The sequence below is a fragment of the Neofelis nebulosa genome, chromosome 13, assembly GCF_028018385.1.
Source record: "Neofelis nebulosa isolate mNeoNeb1 chromosome 13, mNeoNeb1.pri, whole genome shotgun sequence".
NCBI classification, from domain to species: Eukaryota; Metazoa; Chordata; class Mammalia; order Carnivora; family Felidae; genus Neofelis; species Neofelis nebulosa.
In genome coordinates this window covers 29195177-29213119 of record NC_080794.1, presented here as the reverse complement: position 1 = coordinate 29213119, position 17943 = coordinate 29195177, and positions in this window count along the sequence as shown.

Sequence of the window (17943 nt, the reverse complement as noted above, 5' to 3'; positions counted from 1 at the left end):
AGGTGACCCTGCCTATGGGGGCAGGCATTAGTGCCCCCACCCATAGCAAAAGCCACAGCTCTCACTTGGGCCTTTGGGACTTTCAGGAATGTCCCCCATGGCCATAGGGAGCTGGAGTGGAGCATGTCTTAGTCCAGGATGCTGTAACAAATAGTATAGACTGAAGAGCTTGAACAACATTTACTTCTCATGGTGTGGAAGCTGGAAGTCCAAGATCAAGGGGCTGGCAGATTTGGTTTCTGGTTTGGACCCTCTCCCTGCCTTGCAGACAACTCTCTCACTGTGTTGTCACATGGTGGGGACTGACAGTGTGAGATCTTGTCTCTTTCCCTTCTTCTTCTTCTTCTTCTTCTTCTTCTTCTTCTTCTTTGGTGCAAAAAGGTGATTTTATTAAAGTGTGGGGATAGGACCCATGGGCAGAAAGAGCTGCCTCGTCTCTTTCTCTTCTTATAAGGGCACCAATTCCATTATGAGGACCCCTCCCTCATGGTATCATTTAAGCATAATTACCTCTTGAAGGCCTCATCTCCAAATCCCATCACACTGGGGATGAGAACTTCAACATATGAATTCTGGGGGGGTGGGGGGCATACACATTCAAGTCCATAACAGGAGGGAAATGGCAGGTGACCCTCAGAGCTAAGAGTTCGTGAGATTCTCTTGGGAGGTTCCTCTCATGAGAAGTCATTGTGGGTGAACTTCCCAGGGAATGGTGATGGTGCTGAAAGAATGAATGAGCTAAGAGCTGGAGAAAGACTATGCTTAATGTTATGGTGGCTTGCTACAGTTACTACTGCTGTCATTACCACCACTGCCATTGCTGTGACCATGGCTTCTACCACTACTGCTTCTAATGCTACAGCCACTGCTACTGTTATTATTACAACCACTGCTATTGCTCCTTCTGCTGCTACTATTACTACTACAAATATGATGGTGACGATGACGGTGATGATGATGGTGATGGTGATGATGATGTTGGTGATGATGATGGTGATGATGATGTCGTCTCTTCAGGCACAAGGAAACATATTCTCTATAGTCGTAGTTGTTGTAGTACTGAACTTGAACCACAGCTGTGAAAAATAGGAGAAACAAAAATCAAACCAACATGTAAGAACTTGGCTTACAGAATTATATCAGATATCTTACTGGAAATGATATGTGAAGCTCAGTCAGTACTTTCATGGTTGACACCCTTAATCGTGGCCTTTTTAAAATTAATTACTCTTAAAATATTCAAAATGGATTCTTGATTTTTCCTGATTATCCTTTTTTTGTGTGTGGGTGGAGTACCTACCTTTTTGTTGTATCTTTACTGCAACATACGTTTTCATCTATGTGAGAATATTGTTTTGATCCGTTTTTTGGATTGTCTGAAATGGCTGACTGGGTTTACATACAATTTGAAGAGTATGGTTGTTCTGATTTGACTCTGATTCCCTTGGCGGGTTGCAGTTGAGGAGTAACTAGAACGCGTGCCTCGGCAGACTGAGAAAGAGATATGCTATTCAGAGGTAAAGCCAGCTGAGCTAGAATGACAAACATCCAGAAGTATGGAAAATTTCATTAACAGTCTGATGCTCTGAATTCAGACATGAAAAAAAAAAAAGGAAAATTAGCATTAATTGTATAGACTCCAGATTACACTGATTCTCTGAAAACAATTTTAAATGTTTGTAGTTCCAATAGACCCATAGTGTTGTCTTCCATGTAGCCAGATGCCCTCCTAACTGATATTATCTGCAGGAAGACATGACCATATTCTCACAGTGCTGGCAAGGCACTTACCAAACCATATTGGAATCAGTCTTTTTTTTTTTTTAATAATTTTTTAAATGTTTTATTTATTTCTGAGAGACAGAGGGAGACAGAATGTGAGCTGCGGAGGGGCAGAGAGAGAGGGAGGCACAGAATCTGAACGAGGCTCCAGGCTCCAAGCTATCAGCACAGAGCCTGACACAGAGCTCAAACTCACGAACCGTGAGATCATGACCTGAGCCGAAGTCGGACGCTTAACCGACTGAGCCACTCAGGCACCCCTGGAACCAGGGAATTTCTGTTTGTCTCTCCCATTGGTCAGGAATCTCCTTGGGTCCAAAGATGATCACCTCTGCATCTTTGGCATTGTAGCACCTGCAGGCAAAAAGCTAAGGTTCTGTAAACATTGGGTGAATGAATGCTCACTTCTATACTCTATTATTGCCTATATTCGCTTGGGTCTCATTGCAATTAAGATGCTCTGAATGAGTAATATTTAGGACATTAAATAGACAGATTTGGTGATTCATTGGATGTGGGAAGAAAGAAAGAGAGAGAGAGCATGAGATCCATGAATCTAGGATGACTCCTAAGCGTCTGGACCAGACAATTAAAAGCAGTCTGAGTGACACTCATCTAAACAGGAAATAAGGTGAGTAGTATTTTGGGGAAAAAAACAATGAAGTTTATTATTTCCATTGGCAGATAAGAAAACTGAAGCTTAGAGAGTTAAATACCATATCTGAAATCAAACAACCAACAAGTGGCAGAGCAAAGATTCAAGCTTCGGCAGTTACACAACTGCCCTGACATCTATTATTAGAATGTTTCTTAATCTTGGGCCCTGCCTACCTGCCCACGGGGAGCCATGCATTTCAGCCAAAGCAGGATGAATGCAGAGACCAAAAATGTCTATCTCTCTAACACCGCGAGCACCTGTGAGCACAACCAGAAGCTGGACCAGCACACAGCCAGGCACGCCAATATCATTGGTAGTAGGTCTTTTCAAACATCATCATCTTCCTTCCAAGGAAAACATTTTGAGAAATTATTCCTAAATATCAAAGTGAGCAAAACCTTATGTAGTAAAGATATGTGTTAAAAGTATTAGTATTATATTAGTAAAGAAAATGGAAATATCTCATGTATGTATCTGTGTATGGGTGTATGTTTGTTGCTTACTTTCTAATTTTATCATCAAATTTTCTTAATTAATTTTATGCAGGAGAATTTCACATTATAAGGTAAGAATTTATAAGTACTTAAAAGACTTCCTGAACTAAAGGCAACCCAAAAAATTTGTACAGCAACAGCTGTCATTGTATTATTTTTATCTGTAAACTAACTATGTTATTTAATGTTACTTAATTCAAAGGACTAAATGAGCTAATATATTCAAAATGCTCAGAACAATTTCTGACACACAGTAGAAACTTTATAAACATTAGCTATTACTATGGACAACAGCTTTGGTTTCCCTTCTTCACAACTATCTATTGGATACCTACTCTGTCCAAGCACATAGGGACTCAAAATCCTGCTGTGCTTAAAATAGCCTTTTCAGGAAAATAAACGTTCAAAAAACCGTATTCTTTAAATTTATGGTAAGAAGAGGGTTTTAAAAATTGTTAACATTAGATGAAAAAATGCTTTTTTTTAAGGTAAAATTTCTTATGCGGCATAAGCCAATCACATATCGTAACTGGATAAAATTCACTTCAAATTTATATGTAATAACATACATCTCTTTAACAGGCTGTGAATCACATATTTATTTAAACAATTGAAAACTCTACAAATCTTTGCATTTAAGATATTACTTTTTAATATCCTTGCATTAAAATGAAAATGATTACTTTTTAATATTACTGGAAACCACCCTATCCCCAATTGTAAAGATATATTTCTTGTGTGATTTTATTATATGCTTAATAATAGTACCTGAGAGCTCAGATTTCTTTTGAATAAAATTGATTGGAAACAATATCTACCCTAAAGCATCTTTAATGTCATTATAGATGGGTAGGAGTAAATTAAGCGGTATTTAGGCACCAAAGTCTTTAATTTCATTGCATTTGAGTAGGAGTAAGACATTATGAGGTCCAATTAAAAAAGTCGCTAATGTTTTTACATCTGAGTAGGAGTAAATTAAACAAAATCACTCCTGAGCTGCTAATATCATTTTAATTGAATGTCATTCAGTTTCTAACTGCTGTTACAACACTACGGATAATGAGGCTGTTTCTACAAAGCATCTGAGACTCTAGGGCTGTGGCTGCTGAAAATAAAGTTATAGGTTAGGACATGACAAGGCAAACACTGGGATGTGGGAAAAGAAGGCAGCCAACACGTTGAGAGAGGTGACATCCTGTTTGATGAGATGACCTACATATATTTAAACTACTGGATCAAGGAGTCTGAAAACCTGCTGGTTGCAATTTGGATTGTTATTCTTGCAGAACTGGCATTGGAAAACTACATCTTCCCTGATGCTGCGATTTATAGATTCTGAAAGCTAGACGCACTAATCCCATTGATTTAGCCACTATGAATTATTCATAGAATTCTATTCAATAGAAAATCTGAAGTTGAGACAATAGTTAAGAAAGGCATTGAAAATAATAGAGTGATAACTTTAAAGCAGTCTGAGTAATATAAACATTAAATAAAGTTTCTTCTGTACCTAAGGTTATTGTTTGAGACCTTGAAAGATTTTAATAGTTGGAGGAGGAAAAATCTTAAAAGGAAATCCAAGTTTGGTATAGAAGCCAGATAGCATTATTACTATTATTATTATTTACAATAATGTTTACAAAGTGTTGATTGGGGAGCAGAAGATTTATTAATGAAAACTGCTATTAATCCTTTAAAAATTTAAAAAATTTTGTCAAAGAATGTTTGTATACATACTACATTTGTACATTTAAATATACATTTACAAGTCAAAGCTTTAAAACATAAAACACCTGTTCCCTATCCCTCTCCATTCAAAATGATTTTCAATTGGCCAGCTGTTTCTTTTGCCATTTTCCCTCATATTTCTAAATATTAACCTTATATTGTTATTATTTTTTATTTTTTATATTGTTATTTCTTGATTTTCAACTTCAGAAATTGCCATTGACTTTGAATAACACAAGATGAGGAATCAGCACACTTTCACACACTCTTTCTCCCACACTCCTCCTAACATATGCACATCAGAGTTTCTGTTAAATCCATATCTGCTGTTTGATTTTTATAACCATGTAAATAAAACATGTAGCGTACTAATATTGCATTTCCTTAAAGTTTTTTAAAAAAGTATTCCTGGGAGAAGGATAGCCTTTAAAAAATCTATTTAGTTTTCTAAGAATCTGTTACTAATTCTTTTCCAGACACTTCACTAGATCCAAGTACTTCTTGGTGGGGTCAAATGTGTATAATCTCTCTGTTCCACTTTTTTTCCCCTATGAAACTCTCTCTCCTGCAGGGCATCGGGGTGGCTCAGTTGGTTGAGCGCCTGACTTCAGCTCAGGTCATGGTCTTGCAGTTCATGAGTTCAAGCTCTGCATTGGGCTTGCTGCTCTCAGCGCACAGCCCGCTTTGGCTTCTGCCCTCCCACCTTCCCTCACTCTGTCCCAACCCTGCTCGTGCTCTCTCTCTCAAAAATAAATAAAACATTAAAAAATTAAAAACCAACAACAACCCAAAACAGAAAGAAAAAACGATCTCCTCTAGACCCTTCTGCCATTTGCTCTCATCTGGCCTGGCTACCTAGGCCTATGCTCAGCTGTTACTTCAGAAATTGTCTTTACAACCCTGACATACCCTTTATTATGATGATTTTATTTTTATTTTTTATTTTATTATTATTTTTTTAACCTTTATTTATTTTTGAGAGACACAGAGAGATAGGGCGTGAGCAGGGGAGGGGCAGGGAGAGAGGGAGACACGGAATCTGAAACAGGCTCCAGGCTCTGAGCTGTCAGCACAGAGCCCCAGTGGGGCTCACAAACTACGAGATCATGACCTGAGCCCAAGCCGGACGCTCAACTGACTGAGCCACCCAGGTGCCCCCCTGACATACTCATTTGCCTGATGCAGTAGAGACCAGTAGTTGCCTTTAATTATCCATTTTCCCCCTCTTTCATAAAAGCAAAATTAGGAGAATTTTTAGCTGGTAACATGGCTGCTGGTATTAGAAATGAACTCTCTATTTCCAGGCCACTTTTATTCTAGGCAGGGCCATATGGCTGTATTCTGGCCAATGGGATGTAAGTGGGCATGTTATATATAACAAATTCTGGGAACTTGCCTTCAGAAACAATTTGTTTGTATTCTTTTCCCTTCTGTGAAACTTCTTCCATTTTGTTACTTAGTACAAGATGTTGCCTTGAACTAAAAGGATGAGTTCCTGCCAAGGGATATCAGAGTGGAGGGCCACTGAGGACAGTATAGTAAAACTCATACCTCAAGTTTTTTCAGTATGAGAAAAATTAATGTCTGTCTAGTTTAAATCTTTCCCTTTTTCTTCACAATTTTTTATTGAGATGGAATTCCCATAAAATTCACCCTTTTAAAATTAAATTCAGTCGTTTTTAGTGTGTTCACAAGATTGTAAAACTCACCACTATCTAATTCAGATCATTTGTACCATCCCAAAAAGAAATTCCATACCCATCAGCCACTCTCAAACCCCTCTCCCTTCCTCTCCAGCGAACACTAACTTCCTTTCTGTTGCTACGGATATGTCCATTCTGGACAATTTCACATATATGGAATCATACAGTATTTGTCATTTTGTGTCTGATTTCTTTTATGTAGCATAATATTTTCAAGGTTCATCCATGTTGAGCATGTATCAGTACTTTATCGCATTTTGTGGTTGAATAATATTCCATTATAATGGACATATAGAGTTTATACATCCATTCATCAGCAGATGGACATTGGGATTTTCTCCCTTTTGGGTATAATGAATTATATAGCTATGAACATATTGGTATATATGTCTTTCTGTGAACACACGTTTCAGTTCTTTCAGGGATACACCGAGAGGTGAGATTGCTGGGTCACATGGTAAGTAACTCTATGTTTAACTTCTTGGGAAACTGTCAACCTGTTTTCCACACTGGCTGAATCACTGTACATTCCTACTGCAATGTTTGAGAGTTCTTCTAATGAATTTTTCATTTCAGTAATTATGTGCTTTTCAACTCCAGAATTTCTATCTTTTAAAAATCATTTCTATCCTGTTATTAATATTCTTTATTTGATTCTTATTCTAAAGAATAAACTTTCCTTTAGTTCTTTAGACATGGTTTTCTTTAGCCCTTTGAATATATTAAAAAAAAACTGATTTAATGTCTTTGTCCAGTACGTCCAGTGCTTGGGTTTCTTCAGAATTAATTTCTACTGATTGCTTCTTTTTTGGTCTGTGGGTCATACTTTCTTATTTATTTGAATACCTCATGTTTTTGGTGAAAACTAGACATTTTGAATAATATAATGTGGTGACTCTGGAAATCAGATTCTATTTCCCTCTTAGGATTTGTTGTTGTGGTTGTGCCTAGTAGTTGTGCTTATTTGTTTGGTTAGTGACTTTACTCAACTATTTCTGTAAAGTCTGTATCCTTTTTCCTGTAAGGCCACTGTAATCTCTATTCTGTTAGTTCAGTGGTCAGCTAAAAATTAGACAGTTTTTCTTAACTGCCTAAAATTGAAAAACCTCCCAATTTTTGCAGAAGAGCTCAGTGTGTATGTTAGGACATGCCTTCAACACTCAGCCAGGCGTTTGCAAAACTGCTTTAGCCTTTCCTTTCTGTTTGCACTAAACCATGAGTTCAGCCAGAGGTAAGAGCTTAAGATCTTCTTTGGTCTTTTCTGAGCATGCACATAGCCTTGGGTGTATACATAGCTTTCTAGATTTCCAGGAGTATATGGAAGCATGTCAAAGCCCATATGAAAATCTCATTCCCCAGTCTTTCCTCCTAATATTTTAGAATGGCCTCTTGTTTGCCTTGTTATCCTTTGCCTCAGGCAGTGGCAACTAAATCAGACCAGATACAGATTTTCCTTGACTTATGATGGGGTTGTGTCCAGATAAACCCATTGTAACTTGAAAATCTTGTAGATTGAAAATGCATTTAAGTCACCTAACCTACCAAACATCCTAGCTTAGCCTGGCCTACCTTAAATGTGCTCAGAACACTTATATTAGGCTATAGTTGGGCAAAATCATCTAACACAGTTTTATGATATGTATTGAATAGCTCCTGTAATTTATTGAATACTACTTTTTCACTGAAAGTGAAAAACAGAATGGTCATAAGGGTATAGAATGATTGTGAGTAGATTGGCTGTTTATCATCGTGATTGCATGATTGACTGGGAGACCAGCATCACCAGAGTATTGCAGTGCATATTGTTAGCCCAGGAAAAGATCAAAATTCAGAATCTGAGGTATGTTTTTTTACTGAATGTGTGTCACTTTTGTACCATCGTAAAGTCAAAACATTGTAAATCAAACCATCCTAAGTTGGGAACGATCTGTATAAAGAACAATCACAAATGTCCTTTGGTAGATCAGGTCATTGTTCCCGGTTCTTTAAATGCTTTCTATAGGAGGAGTACACATTATCCACTCTGCCATGAGACTTGGCAAAGCCTCCAAGTTAAAATAGGTGGAGTAAACACCCTGGTCCTATTGACATTAGGATTGGTCACCTGACTTGATTTGGCAAATGGGAAGTTAGCAGGTCTGATGAAAACAGAGGCTTTAAATAAGTGTACATACTTTGGTGTGGCCTCTTGTACCTCTGCCATCTGTCTGGGACACAAGCATGTCCTGAGATGACGCTTGTCCCAGAATGAGCAGTGTGGAACAGACTGGTCCCACGTAAGCCTGACGCGGAGCTTCCCCTGATGATCTGCAGGCCCACACGGGAGAAATTGGGGCTTGTAGTTTAAACCACTAGGTTTTCTTTGATTGTTTGGAATGTTATGATATAAATACAGTCACCAATATAAGACTTGCACAAATAAGTCAAGGAAATTCTCAAAATCTCAATTGAAAATGAACGAAAAACCAAGAACAGACTAATCTCTCTCTTTCTCTCTCTCTCTCTAGCTCTATCTAGTTCTCTCTCTATTGCTCTTGCTTGCACTACATGGAAAAGTATCCAAGCTTAGTAATAAACACATTCAGATTAAAATGTCAATGATATATTCCTCAACTTATCAACTTCCTACTGTAATACTCTAGCTGTAAAAATACTCTAGTAAAAAAAACTACTCCATTCTTTTTTCTTGCAATAACCAATTACTTGGTCTTCTCTGATCCATTCTGATTGTTCAATAATCTATTCTCCACATTGCAGCAAGAGGGTACTTTTCAGAATTCAATCTGAATTTTCAGGATTCAGATCATGTCACCTTCATGCTAACCCCCTGGTTATATCTTAATCTTATCTCAAATTACTCATAATGTTCTATTCATTTCCTATATAGTGCATTTATCTGTAATTATGCTTCAATTTGCATAATTATTTGTTCAGTATCTATCTCTTATACCAAATCACACACTCCAAGAGATCAGAAACTAGGTTTGTTTTTGCTGTCAGTGCATACCTGGAGAGATATTTTGTCTAATTAATTAATGAACACTTTTATTTTGCAATTGATTGAGACTGACTAAACAAGGTTAACACTTCGTGTTGGCAAAGCTACAATAAAGGGGAGCCAGGCTGGCTCAGTCAGTAGAGCATATGACTCTTAATCTTGGGGTTGTGAGTTTGAGCTGCTTGTTGGGGACAGAGATTACTTTATTTATTTATTTATTTATTTATTTATTTTCATGTTTAGTTTTGAGAAAGAGAGTGTATACACACACATGTGCACGTGAGTGGGGAGGGTCAGAGAGAGGGAGATAGAGAACCAGAAGCAGACTCCATGCTGTCAGTGCAAAGCCCCATGTGGGGCTCGAACCTAAGAACTTACCTGTGAGATCATCATCTGAGCTGAAATCTGAGCTGAAATCATCAGCTGAGCATCATCACCTGGAGCTTAATCTGTTTTAATAATCAAAGAGGCACTCTGGAATTATGAATTCTGGAACAATGTATATTATAGCAAAAATTAAAGGAAAACAAATGTCCATCAACAAATGGCTAAATAAGTTATGGTATGTGACAAGAGATTATGCAGCCATGGAAAACTGCTCATGATAATGTCCAGTGAAACACAAAAGGAAGATGCCAAATAAAATATTAAAAGTATGTATACTATGCAAAATTAAATAAAATAATATAAATATGTGTACAAACAACTAAAAAAGACATCAACTCTTGACAAGATGAAATTTAAGAATGAATTTTGGGGGCACCTGAGTGGTTCAGCCAGTTCATCAACTCTTGACAAGATGAAATTTAAGAATGAATTTTGGGGGCACCTGAGTGGTTCAGCCAGTTAAGTCTGACTCCTGATTTTGGCTCAGGTCATGATCTCATGTGAGTTCGTGAGTTCGAGCCCTGTCTACTTTGGATTCTCTTTCTTCCTCTCTTTCCACCCCTCATGCCTCCCTCTCTCTCAAAATAAATAAATAAATAAATAAATAAATAAAGCTTTTTAAAAAAGAATAAATTTTTTAATTTTATTTTTACTTTTTTATCAGTTTACTTTTTGTTTTTTAAACAAAAGCATATAGTTTTATTCAGTTGTTAGCTTTTAAACCCTTTCAGGCAGTCTTTTTCATTATTTTGTTTAGTTTTTCTAGTTGTCCTCAGATGGAAAAGTGATCCGTATTACATCGTAGAAACCAAAGTTTGAAAATCATTTGTGTTTTCTAGATACACTATTTTTTTCCATGTAAAAACCCTACTACATTATAAATATCCAATTTTTAAAGTTTACTCTGTTCGGGACAACACTAATCATGTTAGAAAGTTAATTACTGCAAGACCATTCACTAGATGACAGTTTTAGTTATCTGTCTTACAGATATATTTGATCATCTTGATTGTCCTTACTCCTTTCAAAATTCTCCACCAGCCATATGTGTATACAAGTGAGACTCATGTTAAACGCTTTTATAGTGGCTAAGTCTATCTAGTTTTTAAAAACTTTTTAATGTTTATTTATTTTGGAGAGAGACAGAGACAGAGTGTGAGCAAAGAGGGGCAGAGAGAGGGAGACACAGAATCCGAAGCAGTCTCTGGGCTCTGAGCTGTCAGCACAGAGCCCGATGAGGGGCTTGCACTCACGAACCGTGAGATCATGACCTAAGCCAAAGACAGATGCTCAACCGACTGCGTCACCCAGGTGCACCTATCCATTTTAACTAGTTTAAAAAAAAATAGTTTTGCCATTAGATGAGATTTTATTTATAAATGTGTAATCATCCTGGGAATGCAAGCTGGTGCAGCCACTCTGGAAAACAGTATGGAGGTTCCTCAAAAAACTAAAAATAGAGCTACCCTACACCCAGCAATTACACTACTAGGCATTTATCTAAGGGATACAGGTGTGCTGTTCTGAGGGGACACATGCACTCCAATGTTTATAGCAGCACTATCAACAATAGCCAAAGTATGGAAAGAGCCCAAATGTCCATCGACGGATGACTGGATAAAGAAGATGTGGTATATCTATACAATGGAGTATTACTCGGCAATCAAAAAGAATGAAATCTTGCCATTTGCAACTACGTGGATGGAACTGGAAGGTATTGTGCTAGGTGAAATTAGTCAGAGAAAGACAAAAATCACATGACTTCATTCATATGAGGACTTTAAGAGATAAAACAGATGAACATAAGGGAAGGGAAGCAAAAATAATATAAAAACAGGGAGGGGGACAAAACAGAAGAGACTCATAAATATGGAGAACAAACTGAGGGGGTTACTGGAGGGGTTGTGGGAGGGGGGGATGGTCTAAATAGGTAAGGGGCACTAAGGAATCTCCTCCTGAAATCATTGTTGCACTATATGCTAACTGATTTGGATGTAAATTAAAAAAAATAAAAAATAAAACAAGTAAAAAAAAAATAAATGTGTAATCATTCAATTCATTAGTTACATTGTATGCATTTTAAAATAAAAGCTAAACTATAGGGGCACCTGGGTGGCTCAGTCGGTTGAACGTCTGACTTCAGCTCAAGTCATGATCTCAAAGTCCATGGGTTCGAGCCCCGCATTGGGCTCTGTGCTGACAGCTCAGAGCCTGGAGCCTGTTTCAGATTCTGTGTCTCCTTCTCTCTGCCCCTTCCCTGCTCATGCTCTGTCTCTCTCTGTCTCTCAAAAATGAATAAACATTAAAAATTTTTTTTAAAAAAGCTAAACTATAAAATCTGCTTTAAAGTGCATTAAATATGAAAGCAAAGCCACAATACACTTAATAAGCATTGGATAAGCACCTATACTACATGCCTGGCAGTGTTCTGAGAAATGAACTTACAGCAATGAAAAAAACAAAATAACAACCACAACAAAACCCAACATCAACAACCAAAAAACAAAGCAAACTCAAGCATCTTTGCAAAATAAAAGTTTTCCTTTAGGCCGAATTCAGCAATCCTTATTCTTCTTAATTAGTTGAGCTTTGTTTTTCTTTGTGTGTTTGTCACATCCTACAAGCTCATTCCCAATCTTAGATATGCATGGAATACTATGCACAAATGGGTCAAACACTGTGGACTACGCTCTTCTCCCAGCCTTGGACGAACTGTTAAGTAGATTCTGTAACTTTTATCATCAATCTCAGAGAATAAAAGTCTTCTCAGAATCTTGTCCCAAGAAGAGGCTCATTTCAGTCATTGATTCGTCCAGATAGTGTCATAATGAACATCTAGAGCCTCATTCAAAGTTAAATTGTGACCTTAGCCTCCTTCAGGTCAGCAAGCATGTGGCTGGAGGAGGAATTTGGTTGGATTCTTCATCTCTACATGTTCTCTTCCTGCTCTCCCCCTCACTGGATTGTTTCTGGCTCCTTCAGGGTTGAATAAGGAGCTCCAAAGAGAGGTGAGATGAAACATCTCCAATGACTTGGCACATACATAATTTAGTGATGGTGTCTACTGGGTATGAAATAGTCCCAATGTAGGTTTCTTTCTTCCTTAGTTGATGCTCAAATGGGTTCCTTGCAAGATATGCATGTGTGGAAACCTTGTTTATACTTCCCATGGCATGAGAAAGTATTTTTCTGACTGGTCACTCAGAATTCTTTTCTCAACGCTTAGACTTCCTATGGTCCACCTCCCCAGTTTGGTCACTTCACTCCTTGAGGAAGTCCTTTCAAACACAGTTCAATCCAGCCATGTGCTCATGCATTTTTATTCTGCCATTAGTGTAGGTATAGTTTTCTTCCAATGCAATCATGCAGTCCATTTGCTTCCTAGTCTCCAGGAGACACATTGGGCTGGTTCTGTTGAATTTCCCCTTTCTCTTGGACTTGACTAAGCAGAAGGTCTTCCATCCCTCCCCTCATCAGTGGAGAACACCAACAAATCTCCAAATAAATCCTCCTCTTCCTTTATAACTTCAATCCTTTTATATCCTTAGGTAGGGGGAATTCCTTCCCCCACAAACTATTTTTAGCTACCCCTTTGGCCAGTCCTTCCTAGAAGGTCCAACATTCAATTTGCAATGCCATGAGATTTGGCACTTACTGGCCATTAGGCCTTATACAAAATTAAGGCAGAAATTGTCTTGTGTTAACATCCTGTTGCACTGACTAGAAAATGTTTGAATTCTGGCACAGTGGGGAAAAAAACACTGCTAGTTCTAAAGACTAACTACATCAGGTTCTTCTGCTTCTTTCTTCTTTTTTTTAATCTTACAAGGGGAATGTCTTACTTCTTCTCAGAAAAGATAGATTTTTACTTAAAAAAAAACCTAATGGACATCTTTGATTTGAAAAGGTCATTCACATAGTTCTGCAAGGAGAAGGTGAAACAAAGGGTGTGTGATGTGTTGTGCTCAATAGGTGAGAGGAATCTTGAATTTCCCAGGAAAAGGGATGAAGGGGCCTGGAAAGAGAACTCAGTGGGGGAGGTGTGAAGTGGTTCGGTGAAGGAAGCCTATTGGGAGGTCATGGCTCAAGGAGAAAGGGATGACAGGGATGGTCAAGGGAATTTCAATACAAAGATGCTTACCATAACTGCTGAAGTGCTTAGTGCCAGTCCTCTTTTGTAAGTAGGCTACAAGGAGGAACCTCACCTTAAGAGGTGGCTTTGGAAGTTAAAGCAAAAAAGATCTTGTGTAATGTTTGGGATGATGTGAAATACAGGAAACAAGACTCTCTAGTGAGACCAAGTGGGAGTAGGAAATTAAGTGGGAATTGACCAGGAGAGGTTAGCCTTGGGGAAGGCACTAATCTTCCCATAGTATGGGATGGAAGGACCGGGGTACTTAAACAATTTTTCCATTATAGGGGCACCGGGGTGTCTCAGTCAGTTAAACCTCTGACTTTGGCTTAGGTCATGGTCTTACAGTTCGTGAGTTTGAGCCCTGCATCTGGTTCTCTGCTCTCAGTGCAGAGACTGCTTGGATCCTCTGTCCCCCTCTCTCTCTGCCCCTCCCCTGCTTGTGCTCTCTCTCTCTCTCTCTCTCTCAAAAATAAATAAACATTAACCATTTTTATCATTATAGAAACTTTGAAAAACACTTTGTTCCTGTCACTCAGTTTCAAAAGCCAAAGAGGCATTTTTATTTTTAATATTTAAGAAAAATGTGAGTTCATTAAGGACATAGGACTTGGTGCAAAAGCAGGGAGTCCTCGTCTGTGATAACCATTGCAAAATGGGTGATTGGGCGGTTTCTTATGTTCTAGGAATAGTGGTAGAGTCAGTCCATTCACATATCAGTGACTTTTCTTTTTTTAGGATTTTTAAAAAATTTTATTCATTGGGGTGCCTGGGTGGCTCAGTTGGTTAAGCAGCCGACTTCGGCTCAGGTCATGATCTCGTGGTCCGTGAGTTCGAGCCCCGCATCAGGCTCTGTGCTGACAGCTCAGAGCCTGGAGCCTGTTTCGGATTCTGTGTCTCCCTCTCTCTGACCCTTCCCCGTTCATGCTCTGTCTCTCTCTGTCTCAAAAATAAATAAACGTTAAAAAAAAATTAAAAAAAAATTTATTCATTTATTTTGAGAGAGAAAGGTTGCGAGCAGGGGTGGGGCAGAAAGAAAGGAAGAGAGAGAGAGAGAGAGAGAGAGAGAGAGAGAGAGAGACCCAAGCAGGCTCCACACTGCCAGTGCAGAGCCCATCGTGGGGCTCAAACCCTGCGAACCACGAGATCATGACCTGAGCCAAAACCAAGAGTTGGATGTTTTAACCAACTGAGCTACACAGGTGCCCCAATCAGTGACTTTTTAAACAGGAGATCTACCACACCTAAGAGACTTCTCCTAAGCAGAAGTAATTCCAACATCCTTTAATTTTCACTGAGTACTACAATTTATTTAAGACGTGTTTTCGTTCATTTTGTCAGATGTATTTGAGTTCTGTGGAAATGCTCATTTGGCAAGGCATTGTATAGAGTACGCAGTAGTCTTAGAAAGTTGCTCTATTTTCTCCAGGTGCATAGATTCCTGGAAAGTCACTGTAACAGGATGATGTCAGTATCCTAAAACTGGTTGAAACAAACAAACAAAAAGTACATTTGTTATCTTGCATATCAGGAAGTCCAGGGGCAGAATAGTTCCAGGGTTAATTCAGTGGTTCTGAATGTTATCAAAGCTCCAGGCTCTTTTCATCTTTCCACTGTGCTATGGCCAGTGTTTTGATTTTCCTTATCTTGGCCCTTCAGGTTTACAGTATAACTGCTGCAGATCCAGACATCACATCCTCACATGGGAGCCCCCATAGGAAAGAGAGGAAGAATTTTTCCTTTCTAACGTCTTTGTGGAGAAGACAACCATTCATAGACATCCCCAGCAAATTTCCCCCGCAGCCAGTTGTCTGAGGTTGAGTCGCATTTTCATGCCTTGCTGCAAAGAAGGCTGGGAAAGTCAAGTGTTTTAAAATGTATCTTAGGAAGTAGGCTCTGTGTAAGGAAAATGTAGGTTGGACGTGATTATTGGTAGGCAACCACTGATGTCTGCCACCAATATTTAGGAAGTAAATACGATTAAATAGCGGTATTTATTTCTATTGCATGCTAATATTCTTAGCACCTATGGTGTGCAAGAAATGTCAACACGGTGCCCTTAAATCTACTGCAAGAGCAGCAAGTCCCCATTAATGCATGGTAGAGGGTTTTTTTTAAGATTTAAAAAAATATTTATTTTATTTTTTTTGAGAGAGAAAGCACAAGCAGGGGAAGGACAGAAAGAAGAAGAGAATCCCAAACAGGCTCCATGATGTCAGAGCAGAGACAAATGTGGGACTCGAGCTCATGAACAACGAGATCATGACCTAGGCTGAAATCAAGAGCTGGATGCTTAACCAACTGAGCCACCCAGGTGCCCCAAGTTTTTTTTTTTTTTTTTAACGTTCGTTTATTTTTGAGAAAGGGACAGGGTGTGAACTGCAAGAGAGGGAGAAGGTGTGAGCTGCGGAGGGACAGAGAGAGAGGGAGACAGAGAATCCCAAGGAGACTCTGCGATATTAGTGCAGAGCCCCACATGGGGCTCAATCACATGAACTGTGAGATCATGACCTGAGTCGAAATCCAGAGGCCCACACGTAACCGCCTGAGCCACCCAGGTGCCCCTGCACGGTAGTTTTTATGACTGTATCAGGGAAGGTCAAGGTGTAGAGAAAAGAATCCAAGGCTAGAAGTCAGAGAAATGAGGATTTAGACCTGGCTTTGCCCCTTCCTAGCCTGACACCAGTGCAAGTAATCTTTCGAAGTGTTGGTGTTCTTAATCTATAGTTATCTGTGGAATGGAGGTGTTTTGGTTGTCTTGAAGTGAATTCCCTTCATTTCAATAAGACCTCCTCAATTTTTTTTTTCATTGCTTGCCATCTTGTTAGGTCTGTGTCCTGCCCAGCTCTGGCCGAAAGGTGGGCAGAGGATCCCAGCTTGGCCGACTAAAACCTTCCTTTGATTCTGAATCTGTTTGCAGCTACTGCCTTCTTTCCTGGTTCCATTTTAGAGAGAAATGTCTCAGATATTTTTTTTTCCTCTTCTCCCATTTTCTCTTGACCTTCTCCCATTGGTTTTTTGCTCCCACTACATTATCTGAACAGCACTTCATTGTTGCCAGCCCCTAACATGTTGCCAAATTCAATAGTTAATTCTGTCTTACTTGACCTGTCACCCTAATTTGGCACAGAGTCTCTTGAAACATTTTCCTTGCTTGGTTTTTAGGATACAAGTCCCTTCTGGTTTACTTCCTGTTCCCTTACTCTTCCTTTGCTGAATCTCCTTTACGTCTCTAACCTGTCAATACTTATGCCTCTTCTTACTCCCTGGGTGAATTCATCCAGTCCTATGGCTTTAGATGCCACTTACAGAGGGACAATCCTCAAATTAATAGCTTCGGTTGGACCCTTCCCCTAAATTTTGGATTTATTTATTTATTAAAAATTTTTTTAAATGTTTATTTATTTCTGAGACAGAGCATGAGTGGGGGAGGGGCAGAGAGAGAGGGAGACACAGAATCAGAAGCAGGCTCCAGGCTCCGAGCTGTCAGCACAGAGCCTGACGTGGGGCTCGAACTCACGAACTGCGAGTTCATGACCTGAGCCGAAGTTGGTTGCTCAACTGACTGAGCCACCCAGGTGCCCCTAAATTCTTGATTTATATATCCAACTACGGCTCAGGATGCACAGTTGAATGTTTAATAACCATCTCGAATTAATCTATCCCAAATAAAATTCCTAATTCCCATCCCAATTTCCATGTCCACTACCTGCCATATAACCTGTTCCACCTCATCATGATTAATAAAAATTCTGTCCTCCCTTATTGTCGTCTTGACATTATCTCATTATAAAGACAATCTCTTGTTTTCTTCTTGCATTTTTTTCCCTACTAGGTGGATCTTTAAAATTTAGAAAAATTTGATTAGTTAAAAAAGCTCTTTAGAATTTTGATCAGAACTACATTGATTATATAATATAGTTTGAAGAAAATAAGCATTCTTACAATAATGAGTCTTCTCTATCCCATTCACAAACCCGACACTGCTTGCTGTTGGAAGGCATTTCATTTTGATGATTAAATTACTTATCGAATAAATATTCCTTAATACAAATGCTGGA